The sequence below is a fragment of the Gymnodraco acuticeps genome, unplaced genomic scaffold, assembly GCF_902827175.1.
Source record: "Gymnodraco acuticeps unplaced genomic scaffold, fGymAcu1.1, whole genome shotgun sequence".
Lineage (NCBI taxonomy): Eukaryota > Metazoa > Chordata > Actinopteri > Perciformes > Bathydraconidae > Gymnodraco > Gymnodraco acuticeps.
In genome coordinates, this window is record NW_022990692.1 from 881525 (window position 1) to 909257 (window position 27733).

The 27733-nt window shown below is 43.8% G+C and overlaps 1 pseudogene; it reads left to right on the forward strand.

The window, feature by feature from the left end:
- The first annotated feature begins 2234 nt into the window (after positions 1–2234).
- Positions 2235–19789, forward strand: LOC117555539 (annotated as a pseudogene).
- The last annotated feature ends 7944 nt before the right edge of the window (positions 19790–27733 follow it).

Here is a 27733-nt window from a genome sequence, read left to right on the forward strand (position 1 = left end):
AAACTGCAGCATGTGTACGGATTTATGGGTAGGCCTACTGCAATTTTTGAAGTTCTGGTGCTCTCCGTCAGAACTGCACCCCTGTCAGACGAGACATATACCAGGTGATGACACGTTAGGCTCGTGTTGTGTTCAAGGACCATGACCGTTGCCAGGAAAAACAGGCACTCGCTTGTTTAATTATTTTGCGGTCTAGATTTCTTAAATTGTTTGCGTGTGTTTATAAATTACCTCGAGGGCCATACCAAATGGTCTCGCGGGCCGTATACGGCCCGGGGGCCGGAGGTTCCCCACCCCTGGAGTAAAGGATGGCAGAAGACACTACACTACCCAGAATCCCCAGTTGTTTGGACTACACCATGTGCTCTGTTGGACGTCACGTGATCTTCAAATTTCTCCCTGCAGAAAAAAAAAAACATGGCCGAACTTCGTTTTATTCTCGGTGGAAAATGCCTATTTTAAAGTTAGTTTGGCCATTAAAATGCGTTTTGATGTCATTTGATGCGAGAAATATGAGTTGTTATTTCAGATTATGTGTGCAGTGGATGTACATGATCTTTAGTTTGCTAGTTATTACGAAGATTACTTCAGGAAATTGCGTCCATAACGTTTTCATTGTTACCAAGGTGGGTTGCTAGGGACGCTGCTATCGATATTATTTCTGTTATGTTGTGTAACTGTTTAATGGTGTTATCTTTATTGCTACCCCCCTTCCCCGTCAATGTATAGTGTTGGTCCACAGCGCAAACATATTAGTTTAACAAAATCCGCATCTAAAGATAGCCTACGTTATTTCCCCCTGTGCAATTCCAGTCTCACATCTCACAGCACATCGTCATTAACAAATACCGGAAACAGACCGAAAACATTTTTTTCGGCTGCATTAAATATTACATATCTGCCTTAGTTCTGTATTTATAGAGCCCTGATGAGAAGACTTCTAGACAAACATGAGGAACTGAAAACGTGACATGGATCATAAATATATCAGCCATTAAACAACATCTTACATTTATTTTCACACAATACGTCTCCTTGCAGTATCAACACTAATTCGGCTGACTTTGATATTTGATCTAATTGGGTAGATAGGCTGTATTTACAACCATAAAGGTGCACAGCTGATATAAAGGGACACCTAGTGGTTAAAGCATGTTATTGAATTTCATTATTTGTATTATTAGATATTAATAGGATCCCTATAAAGTATATTCATTACTCGCTATTCTCTACTAATAGTTAATTAAACACTGTATATAATGACTATTTACAAACACACAAACAGATTATTTCCGGTCCTTTGTTGAAGTTTATAATGTTGTTTATTGAGCTTTACATACCAGGGTTAATTGTACAGTTTCTAATTGTTGTGATGAGCATCTGCCGGGCTGGTGGAATCGGTATGCTCTCTTCCTCCTGTGTCCACACCTCTCCTGTCACCTATGACCTCCTTATATACACCCGGTGCAGCTAAACCCCGCCACCCAGTGTTCATAAATAATATTGCACTATACATATAACTCAAATAAACTGACACACCAACAACACCCACAAAATGGCTCCTACACACCGGCCCCTAATTGGCTTTAGTATGAAAACAAAAACAATTACCAATAAATAATAAAGGAGCTATACAAATGGTGTGTATGTGTTAGCATGTAATTCTTAAAGCATTTTTAGTTTATTTTCTTCTCCCTTATTTTAAGGGTCATCAGTCTTTACTGGGTTAGGGTTACATAGAGGCCTGATTCCACTAATAAACCTTTCAAAAATAAAAGTCTATACAACCCGTTCTTTCCAAACAACATGCAGTCCCCACCCTAAAAAGCAGACCTGCTGATCAGGAAACTGTCATTCATGCATTTCTTTTTTTATTGTATTTTTTTAAAAGACCTGTTTATTGGAATTAGGGCAATGTTTCCTCCCTTTCAGAGGCTTGGTAAAAGTGTTACAAGGATTTAAAAGGAATACAAAACAACCAGATTCCACCAATCTCTGCAAACGTGGCTTAAAACCGCTTCTAGAATTGATTTTTTCAAATGTTTTGGTATCTGGTTTTATTGCCGAGCTGTAAATCTGCCTCTGTCACAAGCATGCAATCTACGAAAAGTATTATTCTCTTTTTAAACACTTAAATTTAAAAAATGATTTATTTACCTGATGTTGTATTTTGTTCTTTGTTTGCGTTATAATTATTTTCTAATTAACTCGTTATAGTAATTTTAAAAATTATGTTGTTTAAGTAGGAGTTGATATTTAAATGTTTACATGAGTCTGATATAATTATAAATATAAAAAGATAATTTGTATGTGTGATATCTTCAGCTTAAAGGATGTTATAATCAAGGCCTGCAACAAGGATCTTATGCAACACTCACTCTATTTTTCAAGTAGGCAGATGTAGATAAACTGGTAGAGAACGGGAAGTAGAGTCAAACCACAGCGAGAGAACCGAAGACAGAACACCCAGCAGTCGGCTGACTACAGTCATTCCTTTTTAAGCAAAATGGACGGTAAGTGTTAAGAGTTATTGTGATTATTTACTGTGAGTTGTAAAGGCTGCAACACTAGACGTTAACAATACTTTATTACAATTGTAGAAGTAAGTATTATCATTATTATTGGTGATAAGTGGATACGTAAGTATGTATAATAATGTAGGGCGGATTCATCTTTAAAAGGTGTTGCAATGTGTTGTGATTGTATCCTATGTTTTGTGAAGTAACTATGTGGTAGAGTATAAAGTAGAATATTATATTCCTCTGAAAAGTAGTAGTGTATAAGTATGAAGTGTGAATGAAAATACTCAACTCAAGTTCAAATGTGTGCTTCAATGCAGTACTTGAGTAAATGGACTTTGTTTATATCCATTCTGATTGATTCTCAGAAAAAAAGCTAAATAATAGTTTTTAAAAATATATTTAGTCATTGTCATTTATTCATCATACATACAGAAACAGAGAAGTCGTCTGCAGTGACTACTATGTGGTTTAATCAGTCTAAAAAGCAAACAGTCATTCACAAAGCTAATCTTTTTAAAGTACATTTGACTTTATCTCTACTCTGACTAGAACGAACCTGATCTGTGCCATGATGGGAAGTTTTGTCTGTAATTCATTTATTGTCTGTGGACACATCTGAATAGGTGGAATAAAGTTATCTAGATTTACATTAGAATTAGGGGGGATTAGCTCATCGTCAGTTTATTCTAAGGATTTGGGTAAAAACCTTTGGTGGGTTTGTATGTCATTAAAGATCTACATCTACAGTTAAAAAAGGAAGTCAAGGAACACTGAACAGAATGCCATTTTATGAAAATCGAAACTATCCACAGCATGTTCCCTTCGTGTACAGACGGCAATTTATTATGGCCCACATCTGAATGCTAACAGAGGAATGTGGTTTGATCAGATTATAGCAAACATGAAGCCATGCCCAGATTTGTGTTAACTCATAGCAACAAGCTGCTGAGAAAATGTTGATCTTATTGGAATACATAATTCACCTTGTTACAAGATCTATGCCCCGTTGGGAACACATCCATTTTGATAATTTACCCCCGACAATAGATAAGATGGTAGAGGCAAACGAGGAACGTTGCTACACCAATGTGATGCTACAAGCAGTGGAGGAACAAATACAACAAGAGGAGGAAGAGCTCATTAGACAGTCATCAGGAAACATACAGGAAGAAGTCCTCTTAGTCCTCTTAGCTTTAAAGAAAAGTCTGTCAGAGCCGGGACAACTTCAATTTGTTGCCAACACAGCAGTAAAAGCAGCTGGAGTGATAGGAGGAGCAGCAGTAGGAGGAGTAGCAGGGGGAGCAGCGACTAGGTGCGATTGCAGCATTATTTGCTGTTGCGGGAGCAGTGAAAGGAGGTGTTGCAGGGTATCATGCCGCTCAGGGAGCCGTCACAGCACGGGAAGCAGCACAGGCTGTCGAGAATCAACTCTCTGTCTTTAAAAGACACTGTTCCAAAAACGAAACAGAGTTTAAATCTTTAATAATAGTCTAGCAGGAAGGGCCCTCAGATTTTGAGATACCCCTACCCGAGGTAGAACAAATGACAACAATGATTTTTCGTATCTTATAGGGTCTCCCATTAATGAAATTGATTGTTGTCACATTTTATTTTGGGGGAAAAAATGTTTTTTTGGTTGTTCTTTAGAACTACCCCAATCCCTGAAAAAGAGACGAATTAGACCAGGCTGAATGTGGGAAAGGTGACAAAAAAGCCCATAACTTGAGAATGACCACTCTTTTCCTCTTCAGATTTGCTGAGGTATGAACCAGGTGGCTGTCCTACATCACCAAATAGTCAGACAATTATTTAACTAAATAAATACTGAATTATAGTCCTGTAAACCTAGCTTTACCTTTTTTTCCTCGGCCGCCCCGTAGTTTCAGAGCGCATCGAGTTTAAAATACCATCTACAAGCTGATGCTGACAGCCCCGCTCCTGCTGCCCGCTTGCGGCAGACCACACTTCCACGCTCACCGGCAGGCACCGACTGGCCATCGGGAGGACCGGGAGGGTGTGTATGTGTGGCCGGAGCGAGCGAGAGAGAGACCTTACGTGCATTGTTGTTGTTAGCATCTGGTGCTAGCTAGCTGCGCTAACGGATATAAGGAGCTGTTTAAATGAAAACAGAGGAGCGCTCTATCCACACAACTGCGCCGAGCACTTGACTTTATGCAGGAAGCCAGACAGTGGGACATTGTACGAAAAGTCAGCACACTCAGCACGGATAGTGCGCAACATGATTGCAGCGTCCAGGCAGCTCCCGTTCGAGCATATGCCTTGAGTTGAACATAGCTCCAACGATCCATCACACACACACACACACACACACACCACAACACAAACACACACACACACACACACACACACACACCACACACACACACACACACACACACACACACACACACACACACCACACACACACACACCCACACACACACCACACACACACACACACACACACACACACACACACACACACACACACACACACACACACACACACACACACACACACACACACACCACACACACACACACCACACACACCACACACACACACACACACACACACACACACACACACACACACACACACACACACACACACCATTTGTATTGTATTATTGTATGAGAGAGGTTCCAGGGGGTATACTACGAAGCAGGATTTTCGCTTAGCCGGCTAAATTCAGGGAAAACTCCGGCTTTCCGGTCCTACGAAGCGGGTTCTCTTTTTAGCAGGCTAGATCTCCATGGTGTGGTGACACGTTATTGGACATAATTCACCTTGCTTATTGTGTTGCCACACGGACCCTTTAGTGGGGAACACCTGTAGCTTTAGCTGCCATTCCTGCTAGCTCATCAGGCAGAGCAGTGCATGTGTTAACCTCTCTGAAAGTAATGGATAATAAAGATTGGAACTCCATTCTTAATACACCGCCTCCGACTCTCTTTTCACGGCACTACACTGGTGACCCTGACTTTTCCGAGAAAGTTTCCGGAAAATTAACGAACATGGCTGAGCGCGATGTTTTCATAAAGCTGCCGGAATTCTGGGAGCACACCGCGGAGGCATGGTTTCGCACACGTGGAGGCACATTTCGCCTGCCGACAGGTCCGTGACGGGGACCTAAAATACTACCATGTGGTAGCAGCGCTGGGGAGCTCCACGTCGTCCAGGTTGGTGGGATTCATCGCAGCCCCCCCACATCATGGCAAATATGAGGCGATTAAGGCCCTTCTCCTTAAGACATTTAGCTTATCTGCTAAGGAGAGGGCCCGCCAGATACTTGACATTCAAGGCCTAGGAGACAGCAAGCCATCCCAGCTAATGGAGAAAATGCTAAATCTGCTAGGGGGGGAAGATCCCCGTATTTTATTCACGGAGATTTTCCTGCGTCACTTGCCTCCCCGGGTACAGACGGCGCTGGCCAACACGCCTGTCACGGAGCCCCGTGCTTTGGCTGAGGAAGCGGATCGTTTTTCCTGGCTACGCAACAGCCCGGGGCAGAGACGTTAGCCGCGACGCTCAGCGGCCCACCGGCAGTCAAGAAAGCGTGGCGGAGGCCGGACACGGCTGTGGCTAGCAGGCGTGGAGACGCCGGAGAGTGCGTTTACCACGCACGTTTCGGGACAAGGGCGAAGAGATGCATCGCTCCGTGCAGCTACAAACCCCCGGGAAACGGAGGGGCCGGCGCCCAGTAGTGGCTCTGAGCGTCGGCGGCACGTGCAGGCTTCTCTTCGTCAGCGACAGCGTTTCGGGGAGCCTGTTTCTGTGTGATACGGGCGCTCAACGGAGCGTAGTTCCAGCGTCGAGTGAAGACGTCGCCCGTGGGGGGCACGGACCGCGATTGACGACGGCTAACGGCAGTCCCATTCGCACGTACGGCGTGAGGCCTATGTGTTTGTGCATCGGAGGACAGCGTTTCAGCTGGGATTTTGTGACAGCGGACATTTCTTTTCCCCTCCTCGGAGCGGATTTTTTGTGTGCTCATGGACTCTTAGTGGACGTTAAGAATAGGCGTTTGGTTGATGCCTTAACGTTTTCTTCCCTCGTGTGCACACTTGGCAGCGCAGCGTACGACGGGCTGTCAGGCTCGCTGTCAGGTGCAGACACGTTTCTCAGACTGTTGGCCGAGTTTCCAGACCTGTCGCTACCCACCTTCTCTGCGCTTACCACTAAGCATGGCGTGGAACACCACATCACTACCGGAGGGCCTCCTGTCTACGCCAGGGCCCGGCGGTTGAACCCTTCTAAGCTGGCTGTAGCGAGGGCGGAGTTCGCAACCATGGAGCGCCTGGGCATTGTCCGCCGCTCCGACAGTCCTTGGGCTTCCCCCCTGCACGTCGTTCCCAAATCGAACGGCGGGTTCCGCCCGTGCGGGGATTACCGCCGACTCAACGACGCCACTACGCCTGACCGCTATCCGGTGCCCCACATTCAGGACTTTTCGGCGCATCTGGCCGGTACGGGGGTGTTTTTCCAAGGTGGACCTGGTGCGTGGATACCACCAGGTGCCCATGCACCCACTGGACATTCCCAAGACAGCAGTGATAACGCCTTTTGGACTTTTTGAGTTCCTGCGGATGCCTTTTGGACTCAAGAATGCCGCTCAGACGTTCCAGCGCCTGATGGATTCGGTGCTGCGGGACCTGCCGTTTGTGTTTGTTTACCTCGACGACATACTCGTCGCCAGCGCTTCAGTGCAGGAGCACCTGTCCCACCTCCGAGACCTTTTCACACGCTCAACGAACACGGATTAATCATCAATCCTGCAAAGTGCCAGTTCGGGGGTGTCGGACATCGATTTCCTGGGGCACCGCGCGTCACCAAGGGCGGTGCGACCACCTCTGCCAGCGAAGGTGGAGGCTGTTGCGGCGTTTCCTCGCCCGCTCACAGCCCGGTCGCTCCGTGAGTTTCTGGGGATGGTGACTTCTTCTACCACCGTTTCATCGCCCGGGCCGCACACATCATGCGGCCGCTGTATGAAGCGTTGAAAGGCAAGACCCCCGTCCAGGAGATCGACTGGACAGCAGAGGGCGGACGGCGCTTTTGCTGAGGTCAAGACCGCGTTGGCTCAGGGCGGCTTTGCTGGCACACCCATCATCTACGGCTCCCATCTCCATCACCACGGACGCGTCAGACTACGCGGTCGGCGCAGTGCACGAGCAGTGGGTGGAGGGCGCTTGGCAGCCGCTCGCCTTTTTCAGCCGCCAGCTGACGCCTAGAGAACGCAAATACAGCGCCTTTGACCGGGAGCTCCTCGGACTTTATTTGGCCGTGCGGCACTTCCGTTCATGCTGGAAGGCCGTGAATTTAAGGCGTTTGTCGACCACAAGCCGCTCACCTTTGCCATGTCAAAAGTGGCGGAGCCTTGGTCGGCACGTCAGCAGCGGCAGCTGTCCTACATATCGGAGTTCACTACGGACATTAAGCACGTGGCTGGCAAGTCGAACCTGGTTGCTGATTGCCTCTCCAGGGTCGTCATCGGTGCCGTCCAGTTGGGCCTGGACTATACTCGCATGGCGGCAGACCAGGTCACAGATCCCGGCGTCCAGGCCCTGAAGGTGGAGAGCGCGGGGCTGCGCTTGGAGGACGTGGTGTTCGGCGACGCGGAGCATTACTCTCCTGTGTGACGTCTCTACGGGCCTGGCGCGGCCTGTCGTCCCTGCCAGCTGGAGGCGTCCTGTGTTCGAGGGCTGTGCACGGCCTGTCACACCCCGGCGTTAAACCTTCGGTCCGTTTGGTAGCGGCGAAGTTCGTTTGGCAGGACTGAAAAGGGACGTGAGGACTTGGGGCCAGGGAGTGCGTGGCTTGTCAACGCGCTAAGGTGCACCGCCACACGAAGGCCCCGTTGGAGCGTTTCCTGGTGCCTGAGAGGAGGTTTGATCACGTCAACATTGACCTGGTTGGTCCGTTGCCTTCCTCTCAGGGGTTTTCCTACCTCCTCACCATGGTGGACAGGACGACCCGTTGGCCGGAGGCGGTTCCGCTCGTTTCGACATCAGCCGCAGACGTTGCCCGGGCCTTCATTGCAACGTGGGTGTGTCGTTTTGGCACCCCGTCAGACATTTCCTCAGACAGGGGCTCTCAGTTCACGTCCGAGCTCTGGAACGCTGTGGCAGGCGGTTTGGGGGTTAAGCTGCACAGGACTACCGCTTACCACCCTCAGGCTAACGGTCTCTGCGAGCGCTTGCATCGCTCCATGAAGGCGGCCCTCAAGGCCGGCCTTACGGACGGTAACTGGGTCAACAAGCTGCCCTGGGTGATGCTGGGCCTGAGGACCGCACCTAAGGAAGATCTGCAGTGTTCTACAGCGGAGATGGTCTACGGTCAGCCGCTGAGAGTTCCGGGGGATTTCCTCCCAAATGCATCGGCTCCCTGGTCGGCGTCGGCCCAGCGGGCTTTCCTGCGTGACGCCGCTGAGGCCTTTGTTCCGATCCCTACTACTCAGCACGGTACTCAGGTGTCCCAGGTTCCCGCAGAGCTCCGCTCGGCGGAGCACGTGTTCATCCGGCACGATGCGCACAGAGGCCCCCTGCAGCCCCCTTATGATGGGCCTTTCCGGGTCTTGGAGCACGGGGACAAGCACCTGGTGGTCGACCTGGGTGGCAAGGCCGAGCACGTCTCGGTGGACCGGGTGAAGGCTGCTCACCTGGACTTGGACCAGCCTGTGGTGCTGGCTCGACCTCCGCGACGAGGCCGCCCCCCGGCCTCGTCCCCTGTCACGGATTTAAGACCTGTTTTTCCGGTCCCTCCCCTTCCGGGGGCCGCACAGGCGGGAGTCACTTTTCCGACTCCCGTGCTCAGGAGTCGTGGGGGTCGGCGTGTCGTTCCTCCCCGCCATGCTGATTTTGTTTATGTGTGAATTCTGGGGGGGCTTGTGGGGTGACACGTTATTGGACATAATTCACCTTGCTTATTGTGTTGCCACACGGACCCTTTAGTGGGGAACACCTGTAGCTTTAGCTGCCATTCCTGCTAGCTCATCAGGCAGAGCAGTGCATGTGTTAACCTCTCTGAAAGTAATGGATAATAAAGATTGGAACTCCATTCTTAATACACCGCCTCCGACTCTCTTTTCACGGCACTACAATGGTAACTTATGCTTAGCGGCTAACCTGGTCGGGACCAGGTTAGGTTGCAGGCTAAGAGCTCAACTCAGTGAAAGCACTGCCTGCTGACCAATCAGAGATCAGTGTGCGGAGTTTAAAGCGATCAAGTCATATTACAGGAGAAAGGAAATACAGAAAAGCTGCCGTCGCAGGAAAGACGGCCGGCAAAAATCACCGACTGTGTGAACGTGAACATTAATAGAATATCACCTCCCATCTTCAGAGCAATCTGACTATTATAACATTAGCGTTAAGAAAGCTTACTTAAATATCTGCCACAACATAAGTACACTGAGTGCAGACGTCGATGTGTCCCATTATCATTCATATCACATCATAATGTATCATATATCTCCTTATCTGAGTCAGCTTCTTGAGCCGTATCTGGCCGTGCAACACTCACAGTGTCACATACTGTATGCAGAAGTATTATTTTAAGCAACACATTAAGTTGACGAAACACTCGAGACAAATGTAATTAAAGTCAGATCGTGTTTTAGACAGGGCCGTGATATCATAAACCTGTTAATGTACGCATTCAAACACTTTTTCTTTTGCCAGCTGTATTCACCTTGCAGGCCTATGTGGCTTTTATCCTGGATAAAGTGTTTAAGTCATGGATGTTTAAATTTTAACTTCTTCATTTTTGACTAGTATTAAAGTTCACTTTTCATTCAGGAAGTATGACGCTGCGCTGTCAGTGCACTTCTCCATGTTTGTGATTGGTCGAATGCTCCAAATACCACCCCTTTCATGTGAACGCGCACCTAACTAGATAGGACACGGCTGGCTTGAGCGATCCACTTGATAACCAGCGTCATAGCCGCGGGAAGTCATTTTGCTCAGGGGCTGCTGCCAAAAGTGAGGAGGGAGCCGCTTAAAAAAAAAAAAAAAAGGCGGTGCCGGGCCGGGCGCAGCTGTCAGCGATACGAGCCGCATACATTGTTTGTTAAAGGCGAGACACGGCAGGCAAAAACATCGTTTTTCATGCACTGGTCAATTTTGAGATGTTGTACTATTTTGATTCCATAACATGTTTTCTTTAAGGCTTTTGGAAGTAAAACGTACAAAATACACATTTAAGTGTTCATTTTACTATAGTTGGTCTATTTGCGTCTGTATATTTCTCCTAAATTCACCAAAAGTTAGCATTCTAACGTAACATAAAGTACCGCGACCGCTGTTTGCACCATGTCATCGTTGGAAAGCTGTGTCTCTCCTGCACAATCTCATCGGATCCAAATATGGTCATTTCCTTTGTATCAGCAACCAATCGTGAAAGCACAAAGGGGTCTTAAACCAAGAAACGAAATGTCATTGGCTCGTGTCAACTTCCAACGTGATTCGTTCAGATGCGTCACGTGATGTGCTAAAACACTTCCTGGTTAGCTTTCCGCTAGAAATTTAAATCTCAAAATGGCAAAGGAACGGCAAAAAAAAACGTTCACAGAGAAGACAACAACAATTGTCACTTGCACGAAGCAAGGTTATACAAAACAAAAATGACCCCGAACATGAAATACCTTCACGGAGTGCGTCGATGCGCAAGCTGTCATCCAAAGAACAGAGGGTTTAGCTAGCGCCTCACTGCAATCTTTAAAGGTCCTTTTCTCAAAATGAGTTTTTTCTCCTACTCTGAGTTCGAAATTTCAACTTCAGTAGCACGTACATACACCAAACCTTCCAGTTATATTCCTATCAATATTATGAAGGCTTTTACAGAAGGGTTTGTTCATAGATCATTCATAGCCTGAATTATATAAGATGTTATACCTAGAAACATGGCGAAAATTGATATTTTAGGGCTGTTGACAGTATTTTCTGATTTATGGAGTGATAAAAAGAGATATCCAAAATCCCTTCTGTAAAAGCCTTTGATGCTAATATGACTACAAAATGAAACGAGCATTTTGAACCTGGCTTTATCCAAAGTTCAGATTTCGGTTCCTGAAATGTGTTAAAATATGCGCAAATGTAATGAGATAATGGCTCATTTGCATATTCAGAAAACTTGTAATATAAGAAACAATTGCCTTATTGTAGGTAATTAACTGGAGAAATTACCCTATTCACCTGGGGTGTCTCGCCTTAACTTTAATAAACCAGTATAGACCTTAGCAACAGCTGCACATGCCCACATGCTAACTATGGGTCTTACAAACCTACATAACATTACAAATAGTCAGAAAATATTATTTACAATATTAATAAAACTATGAATTCAATTTTAACTGATTGACAAGGCAAAACACTGCACAGCGGCAGCAGCATTAAAGGAAACATCGTCTTACCTTGTGTTGGGGCTTCACAAAACTCCAAATGTAGCCTGGGGTGGCACTAATGAAGACCCTCATTAGAGCAGATACATCCACATTGTCCAAAATGTTACTGTGGACATGCATTAAAGTCAGATGTGTCAGTCTCTTCTGTGTCATATTACTCTAGTTGTAGAGGTGATGGGCTGAGGAGTGGTGGTCCACTCTTTTTATTGGGTTGTTTGTTGGAGAAAAAAATCCAAAATCCTTTTTTGCGCCATTCTATAAAGTTGTCACTCTGCAGTGTGTGTGTCGCATCAATTACGTCACTCTCCCACGACCTATGACCTAGATGACTCGGATTTTATTTGGAAAATAAATTCAAGCCACCTGATATATACAAATATATACTATGACTATTATATGCTACTGTATACAGCTAATTTTATTTTAAGTAAAATCATAACTATTTTATGTAGTTTAATCATTTTTATTTAGGTGGTCACTCAGTTTTTCAAATGTACACCACTCGCCAACAGGGGGTGCTGCAGCACCCCCAGCACCCCTACTTCCCGCGGCTATGACCAGCGTCGTAGTACAGTTTAGCGAGAGCGCGTATGTTTTGGATTAGGCCAACCGGCTAACTCAAACATATCCAGGTTAGGTTGAACCAGCTTCGTAGTATAGGCCCCTGGTTGAATTGAGGCGAATATTTGTAATGTTCAGAGGTTGTTGTTTAATATTCATGAGGATATTTGTCATTGTTCAAATTATAATAAACATTAGCATAAAGCATATTTGTCCACTCATATGTTGATAAGAGTTTTAAAAACTTGAAAAATATTCCTCTAAGGTACATTTAGAACAGAGCAAAAATGTGCGATTAATTTGCGATTAATCGCGATTAACTATTTTAATCGTCTGACAGCCCTAATATATATACGAAAACTAGATATAGGGTCATTTTCTGCACATGTCAATAGCAGTTTCAACTATCTTTTTTTGGAAATTAAAATACTATGTATAAATATATACATAGGTACAAATGCAAATTAATAATAATAATAATATATGCATAATTGCATATAAACATTGTGAACACTTATTTTCAAGTGACCTTTTTTACATTCATATATGTTCACGCTGTGGATTGGAACTGCTTTTGAATGTTATGAGGCATTTTGTTATGGAAAATGTTGTGCATAATCAGTACTGTTTTAAGCTGTACTATCTCAACACATTTTAAGAGATTGAGTTTTTTTAAATATGGGAGTTGTGTGTTCATATTTACCAACACCACAGACTATTCGTAATACTTTTTTTGGGATGTTATTATTTTTTGTAGATTTGTTGAGTACGTGTTTTCCCATATTTCGGAGCAGTATTAAAGGTAAGGGAGAAATAGACTGTTATAAAGAGTATATTTTCTTCAAGAATGTTCTTAGTATGAAACAAAATACCTATTGTTTTTGATAGTTTAGTTTGTACATAATTTATATAGTGCTTCCAATTGAGTTTTTCTTCAACAAGCAGTCCTAAAAATGTACATGCACCAACTTTTTCTATCTCTGTATTGCAAATCCGTATAATGCAGTCATTTCTACTCTCAGACTTTGTATTGAATAACATGTAATTTGTTTTGGCCACATCAAGGGATAATTTATTAACTGCAAACCAGTTACATAGTATTTTTAATTCTGCATTCACAATTGTAACAAGATCGCCAAGATTATGATGGGAGCCGATAATTCAAAGTTCAGGTTCAGCCTCAATATATTTGGGGAGAATTAAAATGAGCCATCTTTATTTGCAGACAGCCAAGCCCCCTCCTGTGAGTGTTCGGTGAAGCATTATTGCTTACAAATCCAATGTAGGATATAAACACGACTAAACTGCAATGATAGCAAAACTGTGGCTTGGGTTTTTGGGGTAATAAAGTCCAAATCAGTATGATTATTATTACTTTTTGTTTTGTAACTTCCCATTGTAAAGCGTCCTTGTGTTTCGTGAAAGGCGCTATATAAATTGAAATTATTATTATTAAATCATCGTTGGGCTGACAGCTGAGAAAATGCTGCATCTCTTGCATTTATTGACATAGAGGAGCCTTATTGTTTACCTTTTTAATATAATTTTTTGTAATTTTCAATTGCTTGGTTTTCGTGAAATTAGCCTGTTTTTCCTGGCTGATGCATCTCCACAGATCATCTTAAAGGTCCCATGTCATGCTTTTCCGGTTATTACCCGTCCCCTTGTGTGTTATGAAGGTTTTTATGCATGTAAACGGTCTGCAGAGTCAAAACCCTCAAAGTACACCCTTGTAGCGAGTAAAACTCTAACACAGAAAATATCTCCCCAAAACGCCTCGTTGGAGATACGTCACTGTCCATTGATTCTTCCGGGTAACTCATGATGTCATGCGTTACCCGGAACCAAATGGACCAATCCGTGGAGCCGTTACGTCCGCGGAGCCGTTACATTAAGCCCCCGCTGATTGGTCCAAATTGACCAATCCACGGACTTCCTCACACACACACTCAGTGCATGCAGCTCTGCTGATCTCTCCTCCCTGGCTGCAGGCTGATAACAGACAGTTGGGATCGCGGCGAAATTCTCTCTGCAGACCCATTCTCTCTGCAGACCCATTCTCACAGCGTTTATCAACCCTTTTCTTTCTCAATATCAAGCCACACTTATTGTTTTTACTTCGGCTGTGACTTGTGTGTGCTCAGGGTGAAGGTTGGCTGTGTTTGGCTGTGTATCGCTAAACAAGGAAACCACACCTCCACGGAGCTCAGCTCGATTCACAACGTCCCAACCAATCAGAGCACACTGTGCTCACAGGGAGAGTGGGGGCTGGAGCTATTGGAGCTACAACGAGCCGTTAAAGGCAGAGAGTGAAATTCAGTGAATACACGTAGTTTACAGAGATGCTGTTTGAGAAACCAAAGTGATTTTGGAAAATTGCACAATATAAATCTATTCTAGTAGACCTCAACAATGGAATTATGATCAATGGAAATGGCCATGACATGGGACCTTTAAAGGCTTCGGAATCCCCCCCATTGTAGTCAAAACTAGGGCCCCCAAACAGCATCTTGCATAGGGCCCCCAAAAAGCTAGAAACGGCCCTGCGTACAGGGAAGGCCAATTCAATCAGGAGAGACGGTTTTGATGTGATGATACATATTGAATTCGCAGATGCACAAATGAATGTGACAGTATTGGCGATTAGGCCCCGTTGGGCAGGAAGTATCATTCGGGAGGGTAGAACCGATCCGATGAAAACCCCCCGGGGTCTAGACACTGGTGGTGGTGAATGGATAGTTGGGTCGGTCTGAGGAGGAGTGGTTTAGCTTGACCCTCGATTCGGAGGGACGGGAGGTGAAAAGGGGTGGAGGAGGGTTGCGTTGAGTCACCTGAAATGACAGCTGTCGGAGGGGAGAGCAGATTTGAAAGGGTTTGATGGCACGCTATGATAGGCTCTTGGGAATAGAGCGAAGTGATTGGCTAAGCTGAAGAGTGACGCCCCCGGTCACTTATTGAGGAGGAGAGAGAGTAGAAACATGGATATAGAAATACATGAATGAGTTAAAGACGGTCTTCCTGGTTGAACCTTGCGCTGAGCTTCATCAGAGAGGCACTGGCACTTCCCACTCTCTCCACACTTTGCAATCTTGGCAAATACAAGTGAGTAATGTCTCTCACTTCTGTAGGTGCTGGGGGGTTTTGTAAATGAATGGCCCCCATCTCTGACAATCCACCCCTTGCCAACAGGACTCCATAACAAGGGTTTGGGTCGGGCTGGTGACACCATATCGCTGTCTGAAACATTGCTCTTTACATGTTGTTGGAAAATGCATCCTCTGTTGGCGGCAGAATTTTCCGAGGCTGCATCTGTTGTTGATGCAATTACGAACCTCAGTTCATCCAAGTTAGTGCACATCAGTCCAATTTCCTTTTCCTTTTTTCCATATAGCAGAAAGCGCAAATTGACTTGTGACTGGGCAAAGACTCTTCCAAGCTGGCAGAGTCCAAAATGGGCCAGATCTTTGAGCTCGCTGAGATGGGTCTTGAGTTTGGTGAATGCTGTTGTCTTTCCTATTCTGTACAAACTAATTGTTGTGCCACAGCCAGTGAGTGCATGACGTGCTGGTAGAAAGTTAGACATGTGGTTTCCACCCAGCTTCAGGACCATCTCCAACTAAACGGCCTCTTTGAGAAATTCCAGTCCGGTTTGTTGCCAACACAGCAGTAAAAGCAGCTGGAGTGATAGGAGTAGCAGGAGGAGCAGCAGGGGAGCAGCAGGAGGAGCAGCAGTAGGAGGAGCAGCAGTAGGAGGAGCAGCAGTAGAGGGCACAGGGAGCAGCAGTAGGAGGAGCAGCAAGGAGGAGCAGCAGGGGGAGCAGCGGTAGCACTAGGTGAGATTGCAGCATTATTTGCTGTTGCGGGAGCAGTGAAAGGAGGTGTTGCAGGGTATCATGCAGCTGAGGGAGCAGACTCACCACGGGAAGCAGCACAGAGAGCAGCAAATCAACTCTCTGTCTTTAAAAGACACAGTTCCAAAGACGAAACAGAGTTTAAATCTTTAATAAGCTAAGAATCGAAGAAGGGAAATTAAATGTGTCATTTAAAAGTCACATCTGCCTGTAATTGCATGAACATCTTCTTCTAAATTCCCTTTTAATTATTGAGCTGATAATGTTTATTCATAAGTACCATGTCATAGGTTTTACTTGTGTGCTTCGAGCTTAAGAAGCTTATTTCTTTTCACAGAATTATTGAACTATACTCACATTAAATTCAGATTAAATATTGTTTGTACAGACATTACCTGTTTTATATTTTATTATCCATAGTGAGAAACTGTTTTGGCATATATATATATATATATATATATATATATATATATATATATAATACTGTATATTATATACAAAACAACATATATGCATGTTTTAAAAACTTTGTTCATAAATAGGAAACAGGGTAAATGCAATTTAATGTAAAATAATGTTTTTGAGTGTAAGCCTATACTGTTGTTGCTGTATTTGTGTTTCCTGTTGAAAACATTGCTTACTGTTTCCTGTTGCAAGAGAGGACCAGAAGAGGTCATTAATGTAAGCACAGCATCATTTTGTTGGACAGTAAATGTGGCTATTTATGGACAATAATATAATCAAACTATTACAAAATAAATTAACAATGAAATAAACGGAAAGCTATAAAAACATTTTTTTTTGGATAGTTTTTTCCTTGGTGAAGTAAAACACACTACGTGAACTGTATGTTGTATAGCGACCTTTCATGCACAAAGCAGCCCAAAAGTGCTTTATAGAAAACATAACAACAATATTAAAATGAATACAGAAACAAGATAAAACATATACAGTGATAATATGTTAAATAAAACAATTTTTAAATAAAATATTTTTTTTTAAATAAAATCAAAACTGAAAGAATACAGTAAAACATGACATGATTTAGTGAGGATGGAAAGTTAACCCAAATTAAAACCCATATAAAAATATAGGGTTTTTAATTTGCTGTTAAGCTGATAACAAATGATATGACATCTTTATCTGAGGAGACCTGATGCTGATAGTTTTGTTATGTGATATAATTATTCATAAAGTAAAAACTAACCATTTTATTTTCTGAAGAAAGGGTGAGAGAAAACCACCACAACTCTATAACACCATTTAAAAGCTGCAGTAGCATCACCTGCCCACCAGAGAGTGGCCTATTCTAATGATTTGGGTAAAGACATTTGGTGGGGTTTGTAAGTCAGTGAAGAAGATTACATCTACAGTTAAAAATGTAAGTCAAGGAACAAATAACTGAATGTCATTTTATGATTTCACATGACCCAAAGGTCTGTCATTGAAATGTTAGCTTAGAGGAAGAAAAATGACTTAATTACATTTGGATATTTTTTATACTGGTGTTCGACTAAACAGCTCTAGCTTTTTATTGTGATTTTTTGAGTATTTAAGACCTTTTTGTATATTAAGCACATGAGCATCTTACATAAAAAAAAAGAAAGTCAAGTAAAGAGTTTGATTGATGGAAATTATTCTCTTTCAGAGTCAAATTGGAGAATCGTCATCTTGGGGAAAACTGGATGTGGGAAAAGCAGCCTGGCTAACACCATATTTGGAGAGAAGATATTCACAACTAATACTACTGCCAATTCTGAAACAAGTAAATGTCAAGCAGAAACCAAAACCATCAGTGGAAGAAGCATCACTCTGATCGACACTCCTGGTCTCTTCGACACAGATCAATCAGAGGAGGAGCTCAAGACTAATTTATTAAGGTGTGTCACAGAGTGCGCTCCTGGGCCCCATGCTTATCTCATTGTGTTTAAAGTGGATAAATTCACAGAGCACGAAGAGGCCCGTCATCGCTAACATAAACCAATACTTTTTCGGAAAAAATCTTCAAATACGCAACAGTTTCTCTTCACTCATGGTGACCAGCTCGATGAAGAACAGACAGTTAAGGAGTTTTTCCAGCATAACGAGCCTGCGAGTAATCTGTTGAAGAAGTGCGGGAGGCCGTTGCCCACGTCATCGATAATAACACTGGAAGAACAAGCCAGCAGGAAGAATACAGGAGCAACCAGTTCCAGGTGAAGGAGCTACTGAAGACAATAGATGAGATAATAGAATCAAACGAAGGAAGCTGCTACAACACCAATGAGATGCTACAAAGAGTGGAGGACGTAATACAAAAAAGAGGAGGAGCTCATTAGACAGTCATCAGGAACCTTGACACGGGAAGAAGTCAGAAAGGAAGCTAGACACAGAGTATTTAAGAACCTTATGATCAAACTGGCAGGCATTGCAGGCGGTTATTTTTTGGATGTTTGAATGGCACGTCAACAATGGAAGATGATGTTAACGAAGTTCTGAAGAAATATCAGCCACAGCCAGAGAAAAGCCAACCTTCAGCCAAACACCCAGGAGCAGCAGCAGAAAGAAGATCAATCAACTTTTGCTGCTGCGGGAGTAGTGAAAGGAGGTGTTGCAGAGTCTCATGCAGCAGAGGGAGCGCCACACAACGTAGCAGAGAAGCAAAGGCTGTCAGGGATAAACTGTCTGTCTTTAAAGACACTCTTCCAAATATAAAACAGAGTCCTGAACCTTTAATAAGCGAAGAATCGAAGAAGGGAAATTAAATGTGTCACTTAAAAGTCAACATCTGCCTGTAATTGCCATGAACATCTTCTTCTAAATTCCCCTTTCATTATTGAGCTGATAATGTTTATTCATAAGTAACATGTCATAGGTTTTACTTGTGTGTGTGCTTCGAGTTTAAGCTTATTTATTTTTCACAGAATGATTATACTCACATTAAATTCAGATTCGAGATTGTTTGTACATACATGCCTGTTCCTTTATTTTTATTATCCATAGTGAGAAACTGTGTTGGCATATTGTATTATGCAACTTTGATACTTTGTATTGCAGCTATCATAATTTCCCCTTGTGATAAAAATAGAGTTGTATTTTACATTATCGTAACCACTGAGTGTCGGTTTGAGGAGTTGCGTACTGTCAATTATATATAATACTGTATATTATACACAAACCACATATATGCATTTTTTTAAACATTGTTCATAAATAGGAAACAGGTAAATGCAATTTAATGTAAAATAATGTTTTCAATGTTATAATCAAACAAGTGTAAGCCTATACTGTTGTTGCTGTATTTGTGTTTCCTGTTGAAACATTGCTTACTGTTTCCTGTTGCAAGAGAGGACCAGAAGAGGTCACTTAATGTATGCACAGCACTTTGTTGGACAGTACATGTGGCTATTTATCGACAATAATGTAATCAAACTATTACAAAATAAATGAATAAATGGAAAGCTATACAAAAAGACAGTTTTTTCTTGGTAAAGTAAAATGCCCTCCCCACACAACACACACACAATCACACACAACACACACAATCACACACAGTACGTGAAAGTGAAAACAGAAACAAAGTGGAATTTTAGTTCAAACCGGAGAGACGTGATGTAAGAATTACATATTTATTGTTTACACGTCATATGAATGAAATGATTGCCATGATAGTACAACAGGAGAATGTAATGGTGTTTGGCGATTAGGCCCCCGGTTTGCAGGATAATCATTCAGGAGGGAAAGCACCGCTCCGATGAAATCCCCAAAACCAGTGAAGTATGAATACTGAGATGAACTGAGTTGCTTACCTTGTGGGGTGACTTGTGATCTGGGGAGGAGAGATAATAGATTAACACGTATATGAGCGACACTGTGCCGGATTTCACCTGCCGGAGCTTACTGGTCATGCTGAGACTCTGACTGCCGAAATCAGTGCCGGTCTTATCTGAAAACGACCTGCGGGTCGCATGCCTGGCCAGCAGGGCTTGACTACGCCGAGGAGCGAGCGGTTTCGTTTTGTAACGGTGGCCCAACGTCCACGACACCGAAGTGTACGGTAGCCTTCCGCTACGACACCGAAGTGTACGGTAGCCTTCCGCCACGCCTGACTTCGCAGGCTATATATATATATATATATATATATATATATATATATATATGTATCTTTTTCTTTACTCTTTGTTTTGTAAACTGACACCGAAGTGTACGGTAGCCTTCCGCTACGACACCGAAGTGTACGGTGGCCTTCCGCCACGCCTGACTTCGCAGGCTATATATATATATATTTTTTTTTCTTTATTTCTTTTTCCTTTGTTTTGTAACTGACACCGAAGTGTACGGTAGCCTTCCGCCACGCCTGACTTCGCAGGTTATATATATATATATATATGTATATATATATATATATATATATATATATATATATGTATCTTTTTTCTTTACTCTTTGTTTTGTAACTGACACCGAAGTGTACGGTAGCCTTCTGCTACGACACCGAAGTGTACGGTGGCCTTCCGCCACGCCTGACTTCGCAGGCTATATATATATTAGGGGTGTAACGGTACACGTACCCGTACCGAAATTATTCGGTACGGGCCCTTCGGTTCGGTACAAGTGTGTACCGAAGTGTACCGAACGAATATAACGTTAAACGTAAAAAATTGAGAACGTGAATAACTTTTTGGAAGTAATCTCAGGTGCTGCGTCGCAGCATTCAGAGTAATTTGCTCACATTGGATTCAACGCGTCATAGAGCGAGCAAGTCATTTCATTGGATGAGAGGCATACTATGAGAGCTGGTCAGAGGGATGCGTTCAAATGTAGTCAGTAATTTGAGGAACTGTCGAAAATTAATGGCGAACGCAGATAAAGTTGAGCTCGAAAATCCTCCAGCATCATTGAAGTCTCCGGTTTGGGAACATTTTGGTTTCGCAGTTACGTACAAGGATGACGGACAAAGACAGGTGGACTGAACCAAAGCTGTTTTTCGGCATTGTTCAACTAAAATTGGTTACGCGGCTGGCAATACTTCAAACTTGCACACTCTTGAAAAGGCATCACCCGACCGTGAATATCACCGGTACGAAAAGAAAAAAGACTGAAGTGCAAACCCAACTCCCCACTAGCATTTAAACCTCCACCACTCGCAGAGAGTTCAGACCGAGCCAAAGCTATTACAAACGCCATATATCCTTATGTTGCCATGTTAGCAAAGCGCTACCTGGCTGTATCTGCTACCTCTGTCCCTAGCGAGAGGGTTTTCTCCACATCAGGAGACATTGTTAGTGCCAGCAGATCTGCCCTTTCGGCAAGCAATGTGGACAGGTTCATCTTTCTTAAAAAAACATGAAAATACAATGACAAGCAAGTCATAATGTCAAACTGGCTGCTTAGGTGCTAGTACAGTACAGTTCAAATACAGATTATTTCAGTTCATCGAAATGCTGCACCTTAATGTTCATTTTATTATATTTTGTATTTATTTGAGTGAATATTCACAGTTTAATAATAATTAAAAACCCAAAACTAATAGTTTTGGGTTTTGTGAGTACTAGTACAGTAAAGTTCAAATACAGATTATTTCAGTTCATCGAAATGCTGCACCTTAATGTTTATTTTATTATATTTTGTATTTATTTGAGTGAATACATTATTCACAGTTTAATAATAAAAATAAAAAAATATATATATATGTTTTGTTTTGTGAAAAAAAAATTCTGCTGTACCGAAAACGTACCGAACCGAACCGTGACCAAAAAAACCGAGGTACGTACCGAACCGAAATGTTTGTGAACCGTTACAACCCCTAATATATATATATATATATATATTTCTTTACTCTTCATTTCTTTTCCTTTGTTTTGTAACTGGCACCGAAGTGTACGGTGGCCTTCCGCACGCCTGACTTCGCAGGCTATATATATATATATATATATATAATATATAATATATATATATCTTTTCTTTACTCTTTCCTTTGTTTTGTAACTGACACCGAAGTGTACGGTAGCCTTCCGCTACGACACCGAAGTGTACGGTGGCCTTCCGCCACGCCTGACTTTGCAGGTTATATATATATATATATCTTTTCTTTACTCTTTCCTTTGTTTTGTAACTGACACCGAAGTGTACGGTAGCCTTCCGCTACGACACCGAAGTGTACGGTGGCCTTCCGCCACGCCTGACTTCGCAGGCTATATATATATATATATATATATATATATATATATATATTTTTTTTTTCTTTATTTCTTTTTCCTTTGTTTTGTAACTGACACCGAAGTGTACGGTAGCCTTCCGCCACGCCTGACTTCGCAGGTTATATATATATATATATATATATATATATATATATATATGTATCTTTTTTCTTTACTCTTTGTTTTGTAACTGACACCGAAGTGTACGGTAGCCTTCTGCTACGACACCGAAGTGTACGGTGGCCTTCCGCCACGCCTGACTTCGCAGGCTATAATATATATATATATATATATATATATTTTTTTTTTTTTTCTTTACTCTTCATTTCTTTTCCTTTGTTTTGTAACTGGCACCGAAGTGTACGGTGGCCTTCCGCCACGCCTGACTTCGCAGGCCTATATATATATATATATATATATATATATATATATATATATCTTTACTCTTTCTTTATTTCCTTTGTTTTGTAACTGACACCGGAGTGTATGGTGGCCCGAGTCCACGCGGACTGCAGGAAATACATTTTACACTGATGCGTTTGAGCAAGGCCTGGGAATGAAATACCTGTGTGCCGGAGATGAAGCCCGTTACATGTAGTTGCGGCGTGAGACGAGACATTATTCCCTGTGGGCGGGGCCCGCGGAATTAGGACAGGAATGCAGTTTTGAATATCGGGAACCTTAGTGAGACATGTATACTTGTGAATGTGTTTGAGCCACCACCAGTTATATGTATAACTACCATAGTTAGGGTCTGAGAGATCTTTGGGAAGCCCGTACGGCGCTGATGTCCGGACGAATGAAGGTTGTGAAGGCGGAGGAGGACCACCGTCCTAGTTGTTGTAGGGATGAGGTAGAGAGACCTTGATTAGCAGCAGAGGTGGCTGCACCTATCCTGAAGGAATGCCCGGGTATGATATGGGTGATAGGCTGGATTTAGTGAGAACTTGCTTGGGTAGGAATTGACGGGGCCATGACCCTGCGAACCGCTCTCCCTGGAAGAAACCCCCCAAAACCCATGGATGGGCGGCATCCGTGAAGACCTCATTGAGTCAGAGGAACGCACGAGGCCATCGTAAAATAAAGTAATTCCGTTCCAGTGGCGAGCAGGAGGGACCAGAAACCGAAGGTCTGAACGGCAGCCTTCGTCTAAGAAAACGCAGTCATGGAGGTTGTTGACCGCTGATGCTGCGTCCAGGAGGCGGGAGATGAACGAGCGCCCCTGGGGGATGACGTGCATGGCGAAGTTGAGGTGTCCGAGAAGGGAGAGCAACTGTTGTTTTTGTGATAACTTGTTGCTCGCAGTATGACTTGGTGATGTCCTGGATGCGCTGCGATTTGTCGGAGGGGAGAGACGCCTTCATGTCTATGGAGTCGAGGATGATGCCTAAGAACTCTAAGCGTGTGACGGGACCTAACGTTTTCTCTTTGGAGAGAGGGACACCTCACTCCTGAAGCAGTGTTTAAGCTTGGCCGGTGAGATCCCTGAGCTGTCCTGTGGCGGGTTTATGGGGAGGAAGTCGTCCGGTAGGTGAAGGACGGAGGGGATTCTGACGATGTTCAGCAGGATCCAATAGAGCGCTTCCGAGAAGGAATTGAAGATGCAGGGGCTGCTTCTGCACCCGAAGGTCGTGCGAACGCGAAGATAGAGTTTGGACTCCCACTTAATACCGAACAAGTTCCACTGAGACGGATGAATGGGGATGATTTGAAGGCATCGGTAATGTCCGCTTTGGAGAGCCGAGCTCCGTGCCCTGTGAACTTGATCATCTTTATTGCATTATCCACTGAGGCATGGTGAAGGGAGAACTGATCTGGAGGGATGATGCTATTGACGCTGCAGAATGGGCCGGAGCAGGGAGCGGACAGATCGAAAATCAGCCTTTTATTTACGTGTGGCTATTCCGATGGGATTTGAACGGAACACTGAGAAGGGGGAGGAGCTAAAAGGACCGATTATATATCCTTTGAGAAGTTCTTTGTCGATGAGCTGGGAAACTATGTTGGGTTCTTTAGCGGCTGACTGTAAGTTTCTTGCTACGAAAGTCACTGTGGGAGATGGGAGGACCCCTACCCCTGAAGCCTTGGGAGAGCCCTGACGGGAGATAGTCAACGAACACGGAATCTGTAGATAGCGCAGCTGCTAGCTGAGGGATGTTAATGGGAGTGGAGGGGTGATATTCCAGAATGTTTTTTTTTTTTTTTTTTTTTGTTTCTGGCGCAGAGCCACTGTGACGGCCCGTCCACACGGTGGCGTGCGTTACAGCTTCCGACGCTTCTGCCCATTCACTTTGAATGGGGGTGACGTCACTTTTAGTAGAACTGTATTTGGGAAGCGACGTGGAGCGTTTGCTGGCGTTGCTCGCTTCAAAAAGTTGAGCAATGTTCGACTTTTGGCGCCTCGGCAGAAGCGTCAGCCAATGAAATCCCGTTTATGCAAAATCTGCCGGTACAGAGCGCTAGCCAATCAGACCGCGTGTATGTTGGGAGAGACTTACGCAGGTAATTCCTCATATTCCGAAAATGTGAGGGAAAATTCATTATAGCGGTAGTGAATCACCCGGTGCTGTATGATCAGTCTCTGTTCATCTACCGGGATACAAACCAGAGGAGCGAGGCATGGAGGGAGGAGGCAGAGACAGTGGGTGAAACTGGTAGGTTTTCGCCTGTTGGGGATTTTTTCTTCTTTCCAGTTTACTTAGTTTTAACATTGCTATTGCTTTGTGTGTCGGGGGCGAGAGATTCATGTGATTGGTTGTTGCTGCTGTGCGGACCAGTAGCGTAGGCAGAAATTTACTTTAGGGTGGGCCTGTAAAAATATAGGGTGGGCCAGATTTTCTTCTGCGCATCGGAAACTAACCACGATCCCGCCGGTACCGGTGGCAGATTACTTTTAGAATACTTCCTTTCCTCTTCTTTCCTCCTCTTCTTTTTATCTTTTCTCCTTTCTATCTTTTCCTCTTCTTTCTTCTTTCTCTTTAGAATACTTTCTTTTCCATAACAGATGGGTATGTTTTGGTGAACGGGAGACACGTATTTTACTGTTTTAATGGCTTATGAAGAGCACGAACACAACATTTTAGTGTCATTCTTGACAGCTCTCTCATCTGCACCGCACATAAAAAGAAAAACTCACCCAGACTGCATTCTTTGTACTGTCTTAAAACCTTTCCTTGGAAGAGTTTATGCATTGTAAGGTGTCCTTGGGTGCTTTGAAAGGCGCCCCTAAATAGAATACATTATCATTATTATTTATTATCTGCAACGATGTAATCACTTTTAAAACTTTTCCCAGTTACTTGTCCCATGCATTCGGCAGCAGCAGGCCATTCAGTTAGATTTGATCCCGTTATGAATGTCATCATTCCGACAATAAATAAATGTTACATAAACGTTATCTTCCACGTTTTATCTAAACATCTCCGTTTCTACCTTCCAATATGTTTTGAAAGAGAACTCTCTCTCTCTCATCTGCGTGCGGGGCGGAGCCTCACGGACACGCTGCATCTCTTGCTCGCAGATACGCTGCAGCGCTGTGCGCACGGTTCTGCCGGTAATGAATATTACATTGTGAGGAAACTTTCCACCAATAATTCCAATAAGTATTCACTTCAGGTTTACGAGAGTAACTGCACTCAGTTTAATCGTTTTTCAAATGTAACACCGCTGAATATAGCCTACTGATTTTTTATTTTTTTTATTTCTTTATTTTTCTTCTGATTACGTAACACCGTTACATGTATTCCGTTACAACCCAACCCTGTGTAAGGGTCGAGTGCAAACGTTTTCGTTAAAACTAGTACCTGAGTGCAACGGAAGTTGAAGCTCCTGTGGCGTAGTCTTCCAGAGCCTGGAGGCGAGCATCGATAGCTATCATGGAGCTAGCCAGGGATTGCAGGGAGCCGGCCGCGCTACTCTCCATAGGGGTGTGTGACGCTACCGGACTGGCGAGCCTGAGAAGGGGTGGATTTTTTGGAGGGGGACGGGATCCTGGAGGGCTCGACTTCCTGCCCTTTTTTTTACCTCCGCGGCTGCGGCCTCGTCCTCGCCTTGCTCTCTGGGAAGCTGGCTGGAGCTGCTGCCCCGGACTGGGGAGCTAGCTGGAGACCTGGTCCGAGAGCTATCGCGCTGAGAGAGAGTGAGGCCTGGGGCTGTGGGAAAGCCCTGCTGCAGGAGCCGGGCGATGAGGAAGTCTTCCTCTGTTGATAAGCCGCTGTGTGGAGCCGAACCGGGATCGGAGACTTCCAGAGAAGGTTCGTGTTCCGAATTGTCCGAGTTGGACATCTTGAGCTAGTTGTTTCTTACGGTTTTTTCTCACGAGAAGCAGTATTGTATTGCAACTACCATTGCGTGTGATCATCTGCAATGACAACTGACAGGGAGGAAGAGCAGGTATTTAAGGCATTTGGCATGTGCAGCGATTGGCTGCTGAGGCGTGACGCCCTCATATTTAATGAGGGGGGAAGGGAGCCATAGAGTGACGTGTGAGTGACTCGAGTTAGGTCTTCCTTATTGAACTTGCGCTAAGCTTTAATTTCATATGATTTGTGACCTGCTCTATCGAAATCAGTCGCATTGACCCGAAGACACATTTTGAGTTGTATACACTGCTGGAAAGAGGATATTCCTAGCTTTCTAATGATATAAGTATTGTTGTTGTACTCCAAATATTAAGCGAAATATGTCACATTATATAATGACTGTCACCGAGGCATCATTTTGAGAAAAAGGCCTTCAAAGTTTTCTCTTCTCGGGAATCCATCGATCTGATTGGTTATTAGCAAATGATCAAAATACTACGGAGGGAAGATATTTTCGTTTGGATTACTGGTCTAGGGGAAGCTCGCGAGTGTGTGTAAAACCCCCACGAGAAACACCGGCTGTTGTTATGCTTGCTGTGACGTTAAATTACTCCGTTCTCGCTTGTAATTATACAATTTGTTTTTGTTGGCAAAGACAGTTTTTTCTTGGTAAAGTAAAATGCCCTCCCCACACAACACACACAACACACACAACACACACAATCACACACACTAGGTGAAAGTGAAAACAGAAAAAAGGGGAATTTTAGTTCATATTATTTGTGAAAACTAATAACACAAATAATAATAATAATAAACTGTATTTGTCTATCACCTTTCATGCACAAAGCAGCCCAAAGTGCTTTACAGAAAGCACAACAACAATATTAAAATAATATTAAAATGAATGCAGAACAA